Source organism: Bubalus bubalis, chromosome 12 (genome assembly GCF_019923935.1).
Source record: "Bubalus bubalis isolate 160015118507 breed Murrah chromosome 12, NDDB_SH_1, whole genome shotgun sequence".
Taxonomy (NCBI): Eukaryota; Metazoa; Chordata; class Mammalia; order Artiodactyla; family Bovidae; genus Bubalus; species Bubalus bubalis.
The window spans coordinates 62,149,998-62,164,410 of NC_059168.1; positions in this window are offsets into that span (position 1 = coordinate 62,149,998).

Genomic DNA, 14,413 nt, shown 5'->3' on the forward strand with positions numbered 1-14,413 from the left:
GTAGCATGTGACACTCTCTAATTTTACCTGCTGTCATTTTAATTTGGGGTTCAGAGTCAGGGTGGCAATGCCTCTTCAAAACATTCTGACCTTGGTAAAAAAAAAAAATATATCCAGGCAGAATATCTAAGAGAAAAATAGTCTATCATCCTCCAAAGAGAGCATCGAACACTTTCCCCTGTGCAGTATTTCACAAATCTGGTTTTGTGGAATGCTGCCAGATGACTGAACTCTATTCCCACAGCACCTCCCTCCAGCCCCCTTCCCCCACTTTTCCTGGTATCCCTGACAGCATCTGAATTAGGCTAGCAGCATGCTTAGAGCAAAATTACACTGTGCTTAGCTAACGGAAATCACTTCAGAACACACCTATGGACCATTCTGGGGTGTGTGCTGGCTAGAACCACTAGAACTCTAGGGTCCATGTAGCACCAAATGCTTTTCTCTCACCTACAAATGTTGACCTGTAAGCCAACAGGTAAGATCTCTATGAGTGATGGGAAAATGCTCCAAAATTCATGTCCACAGATACCCTGAAGCCTCTGAACTTGACTGTGCAGAGTTCAAGTTTCTATCAAACCCACACTGATTGTTTTCATCAAGATACACTCTCACGCCCTCTCCAGAGGCAGGCATTGCTACTAGGGGATCCCTACGTTGTTATTACCCTACATCCAGTCTTTCTAGTCTGCAGTTTCACGTGAAACAATTCTTGTGGAGGGGGCTTCTGTGTGTGGAGGGGGCTTCTGTCTATGGAGGGGAGGCAGGAAAGAGTGGTGGTTTGGGGAGGAGAATTCTATTCATTTCACTCTGTGTGTGTGTGTGTGTGTGTGTGTGTTCCATCACTGTTATGTCTGACTCTTTGCAGGCCCATGGACTGTAGGCTCCTCTGCCCATGGAATTTTCCAGGCAAGAATACTGGAGTGGGGTGCCATTTCCTAATCCAAAGGATTTTCCCAACCCAGGGATTGAACCCATATCTCTTATGTCTCCTTCTCTTTTTTTGAGAAGAGTTGATTCTTTATCACCGTGCCACCTTCCCTAGTGGTCACTATTGCCTCTCTGTCCAATCACTCTTTCAGGCCTAAACCATTATATAATACATTTTGTAGCCTTTTGCATGTAGGTTACAACATAAGCAAATGATCTCCTGGAATACTTTAACTTTCTATAATAGAAAACTTCAAACTTTTTATAATAGAAAATTTTAAATGTATCCAACGGTGAGGCACACTTGTACAATAAAGCTCCATATACTCCCATCACTCAGCTTCTACATGACCAACTTGTGGCCAGTCGTATTTCATCTACACCCTTATACACCTACCACCTGTATTATTTTGAAGCAAGTTTGTGAATAGTTTGCACTTGGATGGAGCAGTTAATAGGGGAGGTCACATTCCCTCTATAGGTGGCTTTGATTCTTTTCTTCCCAGCAGGAAGAAGCGGTGATCCTTGAAACTCCCTAGCAGTTTATGTCTACCTTTCTTTTGGCACTAATCAATCACTTCTTATCTGGAATTATAGATCTTTTGGCACATCTTATTTTTTCTATTGAACCTTCAGGTCCTCGAGGGCAGGGCTTAGGTTCAATTCATCCAGAGTTCAATAAATGCTTATTGAATGAAATAAGAAATGTACAAAGATGGGCTACAGTGACTGAAATCCAAATTCAGATCAAGATAGATACACATCCAGCACTGGGAATTAAAGAAACAGACACCTGTTCACCTCAAATTTGCTTCTTCTATTTATAAATCTTCAGTAGAGATGTTGAGTTTCTTCCACATGCCAATACAATCTTTTTTAAAATTTGTTTATTTTTTACTTGAAGGATAATTGCTTTACAGAATTTTGTTGTTAGGGAAAATGTGTCTGTCTTGAATTGAATGATTACAGATTTAAATATGGTGAAAGATGTATTTGTCATTTATGATATGTAAGATAGAAGTGGTTTAATGTAGCTATGCATTATATAACACAAACTTGAAAATGGCGATCCATATTTTGCATGAAATAACAAAAGAAATTCAGAAAGGATAATTTTCTTCCACTAAGAAAGAAGATGGACTTTGGAGCTGGGTAGACTTGATTGCAAGGCCCTGCCTTCTGCAAGGTACTTAATGTCTCCAACCCTTACCTTCATAATTTTATAAGTGTGGAAGGATTTTTTTTCTTGTTTCACTTGATCATGAAGGATTAAATGAGAAAGCATATATGAAATCTCCAGCACCACGTGTTACACAGTCAGTGTTCCTATATGTTGTTGATAATATTAGCAACCACTTAAGAGTTTACTATGTGCTGGCCATGGGTCAAGCAGGATACAGGTACTATGCTAATTCATCTTCACAGGACCTTTAAGGAGAGTTGATATTTCCATTTTCTTGATCAGAAAACTGAGATCTAGAAAATTAAGTAACTTGCTCAAGATCACATTACTAATAAGAGGTAGAGCTGGGGTTTGGAGATTAAACCTGGGTCTCTTTGACACTAAAGAGTAATTCTTTGTAATTATTGCACTGCCTGACTTTCTTTCATCAAAATCTCTCTGAAACTTTGCATAGAAAAGGGCCTTTCTTAAAACTTGAAGGAAAATATCTTTTCTTTCAATCACTTACGGCTGTTGTAATCATATATAACTGAGAAATAGGCAGCTTTGAATAATTGGGCATTTTTGAAAGTGGGAGACAATAATGGAAGGATGAACATTTGAAGATCACACTCACTTTTATTTTAAACACTTGTAAGAATAGTGTTCAAATAGAAAATTAATATGTTTGTTTAAGGGATGTATATAATACACAGAGATATTATTGTAACACTTAGTGATGTAACAGAAAAGCATACCTAAAAGCACAACTTCAGTAAGGCACCAACAGAAATAGCAACATCAAAAATGTATAAAATTCTGGAAGATTTCAAGTGAAGAAGCAAGTAAGTGTTTAGTGCATGATAATGAACAGGCTTTCCAGGTGGTGCTAGTGGTAAAGAACCCGCCTGCTAATACAGGGGACGTAAGAGACAACCCAGGTTTGATCCCTGGGTTGGGGAGATCCTCTGGAGAAGGGAATGTAACCTACTCCAGTACTTTTGCCTGGAGACTCCCATGGACAGAGGAGCTTGGTGGGCTACATACAGTCCAAAGGCTCACAGAGTCGGACACAACTGAGCAACTAAGCACACATACACATATAATGAATGTAGAAGAGGTATTTGTTGGATAATATGACGTGTGAGTCATCAAACACCTAATACATTAAGTCACTCAGAATCTGAGGCATTGTTCAGTGCCTAAGCGTCTTATGAAAACCTCAAGAGTATATGTTTTCCTTTTTTCCTTCTCCTTATTAGAAGTTCTGGCATTTCCAGAGTCTATTAGTTTTTATTGGTTATTTCAATGCAAAATCCTAGAAAGGCTTCCACTAAAATATTCAGGTTGGTCATTTCTGTGCTCTTTGAATAAAAACATCCAAAGGGTTTGGTCTTCTGGAAAATGCAGTCCAGTCTGAAACTTTGTCTTTAAGACTGAACTGGAGTGGCTGGTTCCCTACACATTTCAGCATTCTGATCACACACTTACTGTAGTAAAGAAAAATCTGAGTCAAATGTCTGAGGAACAGGGTGTGATTTAGCTAAAATTGCCAATTTTGTTACAGCATGTTTGTAAAAGTTGCCCCCAAACCGGCTGTCATGAATATTTCTTAAATTAAAATTCCCACTGAATCTTGTGAAAATAAATAGTTGATGTCCAAGAACCTCCCAGAAAAAGCCATTGTAAAGTCTCTCCAGGACAGGAAGCTTTGTCTATGGCACTCACCTCTGCATATTGACAGTCCGGTACCTGGCAAGTGCCATAGATCTGTGTTGACTTTATAATAAAGGGAAATTATTTATGCCACAGTTCAGTTATACCAGGAGACTGGCTTTGTGCTTATTCTTATGGTTAAAGCTTTCCCCTAAGCAAGTTCCAAAACTCCCAGATGTTACAGTAAACATTCCTCAAATGAGTTTTGGATAATAACCTCTATATGGTCCAAGTCCTATGTGGCAAAGATAAACCTTCCCTGCTATTGTTGAATCCTGAAACTCCTCTTGGATTTGGATGCTTGCAGAGATAAAGCAGACTCCAAGATGGTCTCAGCTGGACAAATGTTGAATACAACAATTGCTGCCTCCAGTTGCTTTTGACACAAGTATTTGGTGGGCTGGGGAGCAGAGGAGGATAGTATGCTTGCTATTCATGGACAGGTTTTTTTCTTATTTATCCTGCAGGTGTTAATGATAAACTAATACTGTAGGGCCCATTAGGTCAGGCACTCTATCCTATGGCCACCTGGACTTCCGATCCACTCAGATAAGGGGAAAGATGAAGGAGCAGTAGCAACTTGACTTAATTATAAATGGTCCTTGGTGCCTTGCTAGGGTTCTGACAGTCTGCTTTGGCTTGGGTAGGGGTTGGGCACCTCGCCACTCAGAGTTCCTCACGGGGACAAAGTCTTGAGTGGGGTGTGCAGCATGATAGCTGAATCACCAGATTGAAACACAGCTCTAAATATATTGCTCGTGTCCTTGTCTTATCTTTAGTGTGAGCACTTTAGGAATTTACTTGCTCCTGTATGTTAGGGTCCCTCACTTTTCCCAAATTTAGCCATGGGCAGAGAATACACTTCCACTCCAGGGGCTGCTGCTTGCAGCCGGAGGTAATGCTCTTGCATGCCTTACTAAGTACAGCGTGAAATTAGTCCCCAAAGGGGACTAATGCATGTCAGATGCATGCATGACCAATGCATGTCAGATGTTCAGGCTTTCTGTGTGACTCCAGCCAGGGGCAGGGATGTGGCTATGGGGAAAATAGGGTTTAAGGAAACAAAGGAGCTTGAAGGCAACCAGCATTCCAGGCTAACCCCACAGTATAAAATGCATGGAGACAGATGGAGGGTCAGTGGGAGGCAGTGGAATAAAAGAGGAGTGGGGGGACTTCCCCTGAAGTTCCAGTGGTTAAGACTCCACATTCGTAATGCAGGGGCCTGGGTTCGATTCCTGGTAAAGAAACTAGATCCCACATGCCCCAACTAAGAGATTCCGTGTGCCACAACTAAAGATCTCGAGTACCACAACTGAGATCTAGTGCAAACAAATAAATAAATAACTTTTAAAACAGAGAGCTTTGCAAGCCATATATTACTATTAGAGTCTGTCCAGTCACCAGCAGTGTGACCTTGGACAAGTTAACTTTTCTGGGTCTCACTGTCCTCATGTGTAAAATGTCAGGATGTTAACAAGTTCAAATGAATACATGGAAAACCTTTAGGTATGCAGCTGGCCCTCCCCTTACCCAAAATGCTCAATAAATATTAGCCCTTATTATCTGTAGCTCAGGCTTGCTTTTATGATTTGGTTTGATTAGTTTATCTACTGTTTGTACCAAGATGGGGTCATTTTGGAACATAGAGTTTCCACTTGGTATCACTTCAAAGTTTGAATAAAATCACCTATGCCTGTGCTGGGAAAGGTTGGAGATGCTTCAGAAATGTTCTTAAGGAAGATTACACCTGCCACTAGGTGTGAATTATTTGGCTAATTTAATGTTACAACTAACACAAAGAATGAAAAATAAAAGTTTTCCTTAAATCTATCCTCACTTGGTAATATAATAGGACACTAAGTGGCTCACTCTCTCACTTTTTCAAGAAAAGGCAGTTAAAGAACTTCACAAAACATTTAGTTGCAAAGCCTGAAGAGAGTGCGCATCTCGAGAGCAGCTCCTTTCCTCTGCAGGAATACATTCTCACTAGGTCTTGGGGTCAGCCTGCCTCTGGGCTTTGGGAGAGAACGTGCTGGCTTGAGGCAGACCTCTGGACCAATTTACCATGGGATCTGATCAAAAAGCCCATGAGAAGAAGAAAGAAGCTGTGAGCTTCCAAATAACTACATGGTAAAGAATTCATAGGACTTGAAATGCAACATCTGATCTAGACCAGAAAGTTCTTTTGAGAAACACAAAGGAGGAATTATTGTAAATGTGATATGTTAACTGGCCCAATAGGAGAAGGAAGACAACAATGTCAAAAAAAAATTTTTTTTTTAATTTTATTGCTTAAATCCTGGGGTGAGGGGGAAGTCAACAAACTTTTAGGTTCGTCTTTGCTACCTACCTTACCAAAGGGGCTAAAACATTTGATACAAGGTCATTTTAGATGTTAAAACAAGGAAACATGGAAGCATAATTATCATATCCAAAACATAAATCACAGCAAATAGTTGGGAAAGGGATGGGCCAGATAGCTGAGGGGGATTAAGAGGTATAAACTACCAGATATAAAATAAGTAAGATTAAGAATGTCGTGTACAGCATAGGGAATATTGCCAATATTTTACAATAACTTTATATATACTATAATTTATAAAAATATTGAATCACTATGTTGTACACCTGAAACTGATATAATATTGTTAAGTCAACTATAATTCAATTAAAAAATTTACCCACAGCAAACAAATTTTTATAGAGACTTGGCTAGTTTTGGTGAGGAAAAAATCCTTGGTGTATTTTCACGGCGTCTACCTTCATAATGTAACCTTGAGGAGGGACTAGTACTAGAGTTACTGGAAAGTCATTATTGTATGACGGCTTCTACAATTAGTCTATGATGAATAGGTCCCTGATGGAAATTAACTCTGAGGAAAGCATCATAAGGAAACTCAATTTTAATATAGGGTTTTGCAAGTTCACGCAAATGGCAGTGACCTAAGGAGCAAAAGAGGTTAATTGAAGTGGGTTGTTACCAAATTGTTTGAGTTCAACCTTAGTTTTCTTCTTATCTTATTAAAAAGGTAATGAGTTTTCAAGACAAATATTGTGAATGCCTCATGAGTAGAAAAAATAAGTTATTAGTTAAATGGCTATAGTCCATCAGGAAGGAAAGAATTAAAAGAGAAAGAAAAAGTTGAACTTCATACTTTCAAGTTTAGTATCAGAACCTTGGAGTCTGGATCTTGCTCATTTGTGGAATCCTGAGTAGTTAACTTAGTTTCCCTATGTATGGAATTGAGTAAATAACTTAATCTTTCTGGTATAGATTAGGAATACTTTATGAACATTTTGTCAATGTCTACACAGCAGAAAATTAAGAAGGGATTGCTGATAGCTTGGCTTACATGATCAGTGAAGATAGCAGAACCAGTCAAGACAAGTCTGAGATTAACTGCCCTTGACTCGCCTGCCTTGATTACTTATATGACCTTAATTAGCCAGTTTGGTGCAGACGTCCCTTCACTTTGTACTCAGCAAATTTGACTGTAGAGTTGTTTTCCTCTCCTGCGAAAATAAGCAATGTTTACATTATTAAGATCTAAAAGAAAAATTTTAAAGATGAATAAACACCAGAGGGTAGAGAATTTTCGTTGATTGAACCTCCACTTTCTATTTTCTTGTATCACCCAAAGGATGGCTTCTCACTCCCTGGGTCACCTGCCTCTAGCTCAATGGCTCTCAAGCTTTTTTAAAATTAATTTGTATTGGGGTATAGTTGATTTACAATGTTGTGTTAGTTTCTCCTGTAGAGCACAGTGAATCAGTTATACATTACATATATTCATTCCTTTTCCATATAGGTCATTACAGAGTATTGAGACGAGTTCCCTGTGCTGCATAGTTCAGTTCAGTTCAGTCGCTCAGTCGTGTCCAACTCTTTGTGACCCCATGAATTGCAGCACGCCAGGTCTCCCTGTCCATCACCAACTCCCAGAGTTCACCCACACTCACGTCCATCGAGTTGATGATGTCATCCACCCATCTCATCCTCTGTTGTCCCCTTCTCCTCCTGCCCCCAATCCCTCCCAGCATCAGAGTCTTTTCCAATGAGTCAACTCTTTGCATGAGGTGGCCAAAGTACTGAGGTTTCAGCTTTAGCATCATTCCTTCCAAAGAACACCCAGGACTGATCTCCTTCAGATTGGACTGGTTGGATCTCCTTGCAGTCCAAGGGACTCTCAAGAGTCTTCTCCAACACCACAGTTCAAAAGCATCAATTCTTCGGCACTCAGCTCTCTTCACAGTCCAACTCTCACATCCATACATGACTACTGGAAAAACCATAGCCTTGACTAGATGGACCTTTGTTGGCAAAGTAATGTCTCTGCTTTTCAATATGCTATCTAGGTTGGTCATAACTTTCCTTCCAAGGAGTAAGCGTCTTTTAATTTCATGGCTGCAGTCACCTTCTGCAGTGATTTTGGAGCCCCAAAAAATAAAGTCTGACACTATTTCCACTGTTTCCCCATCTATTTCCCATGAAGTGGTGGGACCGGATGCCATGATCTTCGTTTTCTGAATGTTGAGCTTTAAGCCAACTTTTTCACTCTCCACTTTCACTTTCATCAAGAGGCTTTTGAGTTCCTCTTCACTTTCTGCCATAAGGGTGGTGTCATCTGCATATCTGAGGTTATTGCTATTTCTCCCAGCAATCTTGATTCCAGTTTGTGCTTCTTCCATCCCAGCGTTTCTCATGATGTACTCTGCATATAAGTTAAATAAGCAGGGTGACAATATACTGCCTTGACGTACTCCTTTTCCTATTTGGAACCAGTCTATTGTTCCATGTCCAGTTCTAACTGTTGCTTCCTGACCTGCATATAGGTTTCTCAAGAGGCAGATCAGGTGGTCTTGTATTTCCATCTCTTTCAGAATTTTCCACAGGGAGGAGCTACCCCACGTCCGAGGTCTGGGGCAGAGGCCGAGAGTGCCAGGCTGCGACGGCGCAGGAGCTACCCAACGCTGGAGGCCAGGGGTGGCGGCCGGGAGGAGCTACCCCACATCCAAGGCGGCTGCGCCAGCGCGGGAGGGCAGAGAGGAGCTACTCCACGTTCAAGGTCAGGAGGGGCGGCAGTGAGGAGATACCCCTCGTCCAAGATAAGGAGCAGCAGCTGCGCTTTACTGGAGCAGCCGTGAAGAGATACCCCACGTCCAAGGTAAGAGAAACCCAAGTAAGACAGTAGGTGTTGCGAGAGGGCACCAGAGGGCAGACACACTGAAACCATAATCACAGAAAACTAGTCAATCTAATCACATGGACCACAGCCTTCTTTAACTCAATGAAACTAAGCCATGCCCTCTGGGGCCACCCAAGATGGGCGGGTCATGGTGGAGAGGTCTGACAGAATGTCTTCCACTGGAGAAGGGAATGGCAAACTACTTCAGTATTCTTGCCTTGAGACCCCCATGAACAGTGCTGCACAGTAGGTCCTTATTAGTTATCTATTTTATATGTGGTAGTGTGTATATGTCAATCTCAATCTCTGAATTTATCCTTCCCCCTGTCTTTCCCCCTTGGTAACCATGAGTTTGTTTTCTATATCCAGTGACTCTCAAACTTGACTAGTTTCAGACTCACTTTGAGGGCTTATTAAAACAGATGGCTGGGCCCCACCCTTATAATTCTGACTCACTGGGTCTGGAGTGCGACCTGAGAATTTGCCTTTTTAGCAGATTCCCAGTAATGCTGGTGCTGCTCTTCCTGGGACTATACTTTGAGAACCACAAAGAGAGTTGGCCTCCTGTCAGCTATACTCTGAGCCATCAGTGTCCCCATCTCCCCCTTCCCTCCCCCCACCTCACCCCCAAGCCTTTATCTCCTCCCTGGGTCCTTGCTTCCATCACTGTAAGTAACCAATGGGATCCTTGACCTCCAGCTCCTCCCTCTGAGTGGCCCCTGCTGGGAGCTGATGTGAAGAAGGCTTACTTTCCTACACCCCCTCTAATGAAAGACTCCTGATTTTTTTAAATGAAAGGATAGACCTAACTAGAGGGAATTACAAACAGAAGTGGAATGATGTGAAATGGAGGCTGAATGTGACTGTTCCAGTACACAGAAGCTTGGATTGGAAACCCCATCTTTGGCAAACTGGGGAAGGTGCCTCCATTATTATGGCCACTGTGCACCATATTAGTGATTCCTACTCCTGGCTTGGAAAAGATTTTAGAGGTGCTCTAACTGAATCTTCTTACTCTGCACTGAGGCATGAGATCCAGATGGGTGCTCTGGCTTATCTAGGGTGCCTTCCTCATCCTTTGCTATTAAGTTCAAGACTCTGGTTCTCTCCCAGATACTACTGAGTTTTGTAAAATCTCATGGTAGAGAAATCTTACAGTCTATCTGGGTTTAGGCTCCAATTTTCTGAAGAACTGAAGGAAACAAAGTGACCTTTTTGGTTTCTGAACATGAGGATAAGGAAAGACTACAGAGAAGGCCCAGACTTTTATCAGAGCTTCTCTGCATTTTCAGGAACCTCCCAGTGAGCTCCAAAAAATCTTTCTATCGTTGCCACACAACCAACATAGCAACCAGGAAAGGAAAAAAGGAAGCTAAGGGTGAGGTCTGAACAAAGGTTTCCCTTTCCTTCTCGAGTTCCTCTTTTAGTATGTGATGCTATAGAGATAAGGTCCAATGCCATCAGCATCTTTGGTGAAAAGGAAGACAGAAGTCTTCCCAAAAGGTCTACAGAGAGGGGACCAATGTGTGTGTTCAGCAGCTTCATTAGTGGAAACACCATCTGAATGTGGCCTCACTTGCAGGTTTGGGCCCAGGTTCATCTGTGACTTGGCTTAATTTAAATCAACAAGTGAAATATAAGGTATTGATTACGTGCCAGGTAAGTGTTACGGGAGATAGAAAGAGAAGCATGACATGGATCCTGCTTTCAAGGAATCTATTATCTAGAAGGGGAGAGAAGACCTGCATACAAACCACTAAGACAGAATGTGACTATACTATTAAAGGGGGAAAATCAAAGTTCTTCGCCAGTCCTGGGCTCTGGCTGAAAATGGGGTCTTGGCCAATATCCCATGCATCTGGGCCACTGTCAGAAGTTAGAGAAGGCTGAAGTAGAGACCTGTGCCAAAGTTGGTGGCCACTGGGGGACTGGATGATAAAGAGGGTATAAGTTGATTGCAGAAGAAACTACATACTTCTAATTAGCTATTTGTGATCACTGTGGACAATTTTCAGTTTTAATCCATATATTTGCATCATTAATTTTGATGCGGTCCTTCTTCCTATTTACAAATCTGTGCTTGTAAATGACCAATGGTTGTTCTTTTCACTTAAGTAGTTATGCAACTAAATGATTACATGTGCAAATTCAGGGGTTTGGAGACAAATACAACTGTGTTAGTGGTTGCGTAACCCCACGCTGAAAATGGAAAATTAACAGGCAACCTGTGAAAATTGCTACTACTTCTGAACTATCAAGAAATAAAATTACATATTTGACCTTTAGGACATAATAGAGGAGGCAGATATCTATCTTAGACAAGCAACACAGCAAAGTTCTAAGTAGCTTTGTTATTTAAGTGAGTTGGATCTATAACAACAACAAAAATAAAACCAAATCATGAGATCTGAATACTTTGAGGCCATTCCAATTTCAGTTCAAATGGGTCTGGAAATAAAGTGTAAGCACATCCAAAGTAGGGAGTTTAAAATTTTGTGTAGCCGAAATGGCTAAGAAATCACCCAAAATTCATCTTCCTCCTTCCATAACGGAATTGTTGCTGTGAGGTGGATTGAAGCCCAAAGAAAGAGATGATTCCATAAAGAATCCTATGTTCCTGCAACCCCATAACCACCTGCCTCTGCCCACCCTCTCCTCCTTGAATGAATGCCAGGAGAGGGATACCAGAAGGATTCAGACAGAGTAGAAACAGAAAAACATTTCCACTTTTCAGTTTTGTATGAGGGTGGGCCCTTCACACAACTGGACTCTTTCAGAAGCACTAGAAGAAAAGGGTAGGGTCATTTTGGAGTTCCAGGGGCCTTGGAGACAGGCATGCTGGGTGAATGTGTGAGATGGGATGTGGGCAGGGGTAGAAGGGAATGCTTGTGATGGAGTCAGAGTAACACAAATGCCCAGAGGCTGCAACTAGCTAATCCCTGGGCACCTTGGGCAGGGCATTCTTATCTCTCTTGCTCAGCATGTTGGTTAGGCTCCTGAGAAGAAGTGAGTAATTTAAAAAAAGTAAAAGTAAATCTTGTCATAAGAAAAAAATGAAAACATGCTCCAATAGGTTGAAAAAAAAATTGTTAGGTATTGTGTGCATGTGTCTGATTATTATGACCAAGGACTTAATGTCCACAAATAGTAAGTTTATGGGAAAAAAAGTGCATATATGCATGCTCAGTCATGTCCAACTCTTTGCAACCCCATGGACTGTAGCCCACCAGGCTCCTCTGTCCATGGCATTTTCTAGGCAAGAATACTGGAGTGGGTTGCCCTTTCCTTCTCCAGGGAATCTTCCTAACCCAGGGATCAAACTTGCGTCTCTTGCATTGCAGGGGGATTCTTTACCACTGTGCCACCTGGGAAGCTCACATAAAGACGTAAAAATGATCATTTACAAACTAGAGAATAAAGGTCCTTGATGATATCTAAGTTGCAGAGACAGTAGCTTGCAGCCAGTAAAGTTGTCATTCTCCACACTCTCCACTGCATCCATGATAGGAACACAAGTTTGGAAGTTTGTCGTGCTCAGGGCTATGTTCTACCTGGCTCTTTTAAAAAATCTAATTGGCTCTCTCACACCATCCTCTGGCTGTGGTCTCACTCGAGTCATATTAGTCATTCATTTTAACATATTCTGTTTGGTGGTTAACTTCCATTTTTACCTTGTCATTTTCTATTTCTTGGCAATGTTAATGGATATATTGTAGCCAGAAAAGGTGGATGGGGAACAGGACTGGGCTTAGCTCCTCACTGCACAGGGTATTATATCACATTCCTCTGGCCACCAGCAACACTCTCCAAACTACACCGTCAGCTCCAATTCCAAGATATTTTGGTGGGTTTAACTAGTCTTATTATTCCTAAACTAGTTTTTATTTCCTCTTTGTTTTATTAAAAAATGAAAATAAATGTGTGAACATTGGGAAGTTGGTGTATTGTGTGAGATGAAGCCTTGGTAACAATGTGTAAAATCTATATCTAGGAATAGTTGAAACCAAGAGTCAAACTGTGCAATGCTTAGTATTACAGGCTTTGGTGAACAAAAGGGGTATAAAATAAACAGGTAACTTTTGCTTCTTCCTTTCACCTGAAAGGTAGTTAGTGAAGTCCATGTTGCTCATACCAAAAAAAAAAAAAAAAAAATACACTGAAGTGTTTAAAAATACAGCAGGAAAAGATTGATTTTTTTTTTTAAAGCCAAATCTTGGCATTAACAAAGCACAAGTATTGCGATTCAAAGTTTATATTTTGTAGGTGTGCTTTTGCATTTGTGTTCCTATTATTTCTAGTCTGTTTTCCCAGAAGAGCAAAGTAGGGTTGTAGATGAGGGAACTGGCTGAACAGGAGGCCATAAAAGTGATGGAACACCCAGATGGGGTATAAGAAACTAAATATTGATCTTTGTTCTTTCAGTGAGGACTTTCAAGTTTCTAGGGATGTCATTACAGCGATGGCGGCATTGGTTAATCTGATCTGCTCTTCAGCTGTGGTCTTGAACAGTGTTGAAAGAACACTTTGTTAAGGAGCTTCAGCTGACAACCAGAGCACTCTCTAAAGCAAGGGTTATAGAGAGAACATTCCTTTCCATGTGTTATGTAAGATATTCAAGGTATGCAGGACTCTGAGGCAATGAATAAAACTTGTTTTAAAAAATGATATAACTAAAAAAATGACACAACCTATACATTCAAATTAGTATTTATCCTTCAAAGAGTTATGTTGGAAGACATATCCTAGCAAAGCACTGCTCAAAGCTTTTTGGAACTTTTTGTTTCAGAGTTGCTTTTAGAACCAGGGTTAGGGATTGTGAACCACTTAGGACTAAATACTTAGCATTTCATCTCAATTTTTAGCCATGACACAAAAGGCTGATTACTTGTTTTTCTCCCCTGTAGACTTAACTCCAAATAACTTGTGATTTTTTAAAAAACGTATCTACTCATTTATTCATTTATCCATTGATTAATTTAATCAAGTAAATATCTATTCAGCGTCCCATATGCCAGGCTATATGTTAGAAGTTGAGGATTCAGTGTTGCACAAGACAGAAATGTTCCCTGCTCTGTTGGAGCTGAGGTTATAATAGGAAAGACAGACTAAAACCATCCCCACAGCAACATGCTAACAAACAAATTTTAAAAATACTTGCCAGTTGGGGTAAATGGTATAAAGGAAACAGATAAGGGGTTGAGTTAGAGAAATAACAAGAAGACAGTTAGATGGGAAAGGTGACATTTAAGCACAGATTTAGCCTTTAAAAACATCTACTTGCCACCACTGAGAGTATTCAAATGAATACATTTTAATTTTGAAGGACAATCTTGAAGCCTGAGTGGACTGGGCACAGCCCACTTTTCCCACAGCATAATTTTTTTTCTGTAGGATGTGAAAGTGTAACCCTAATCAACAA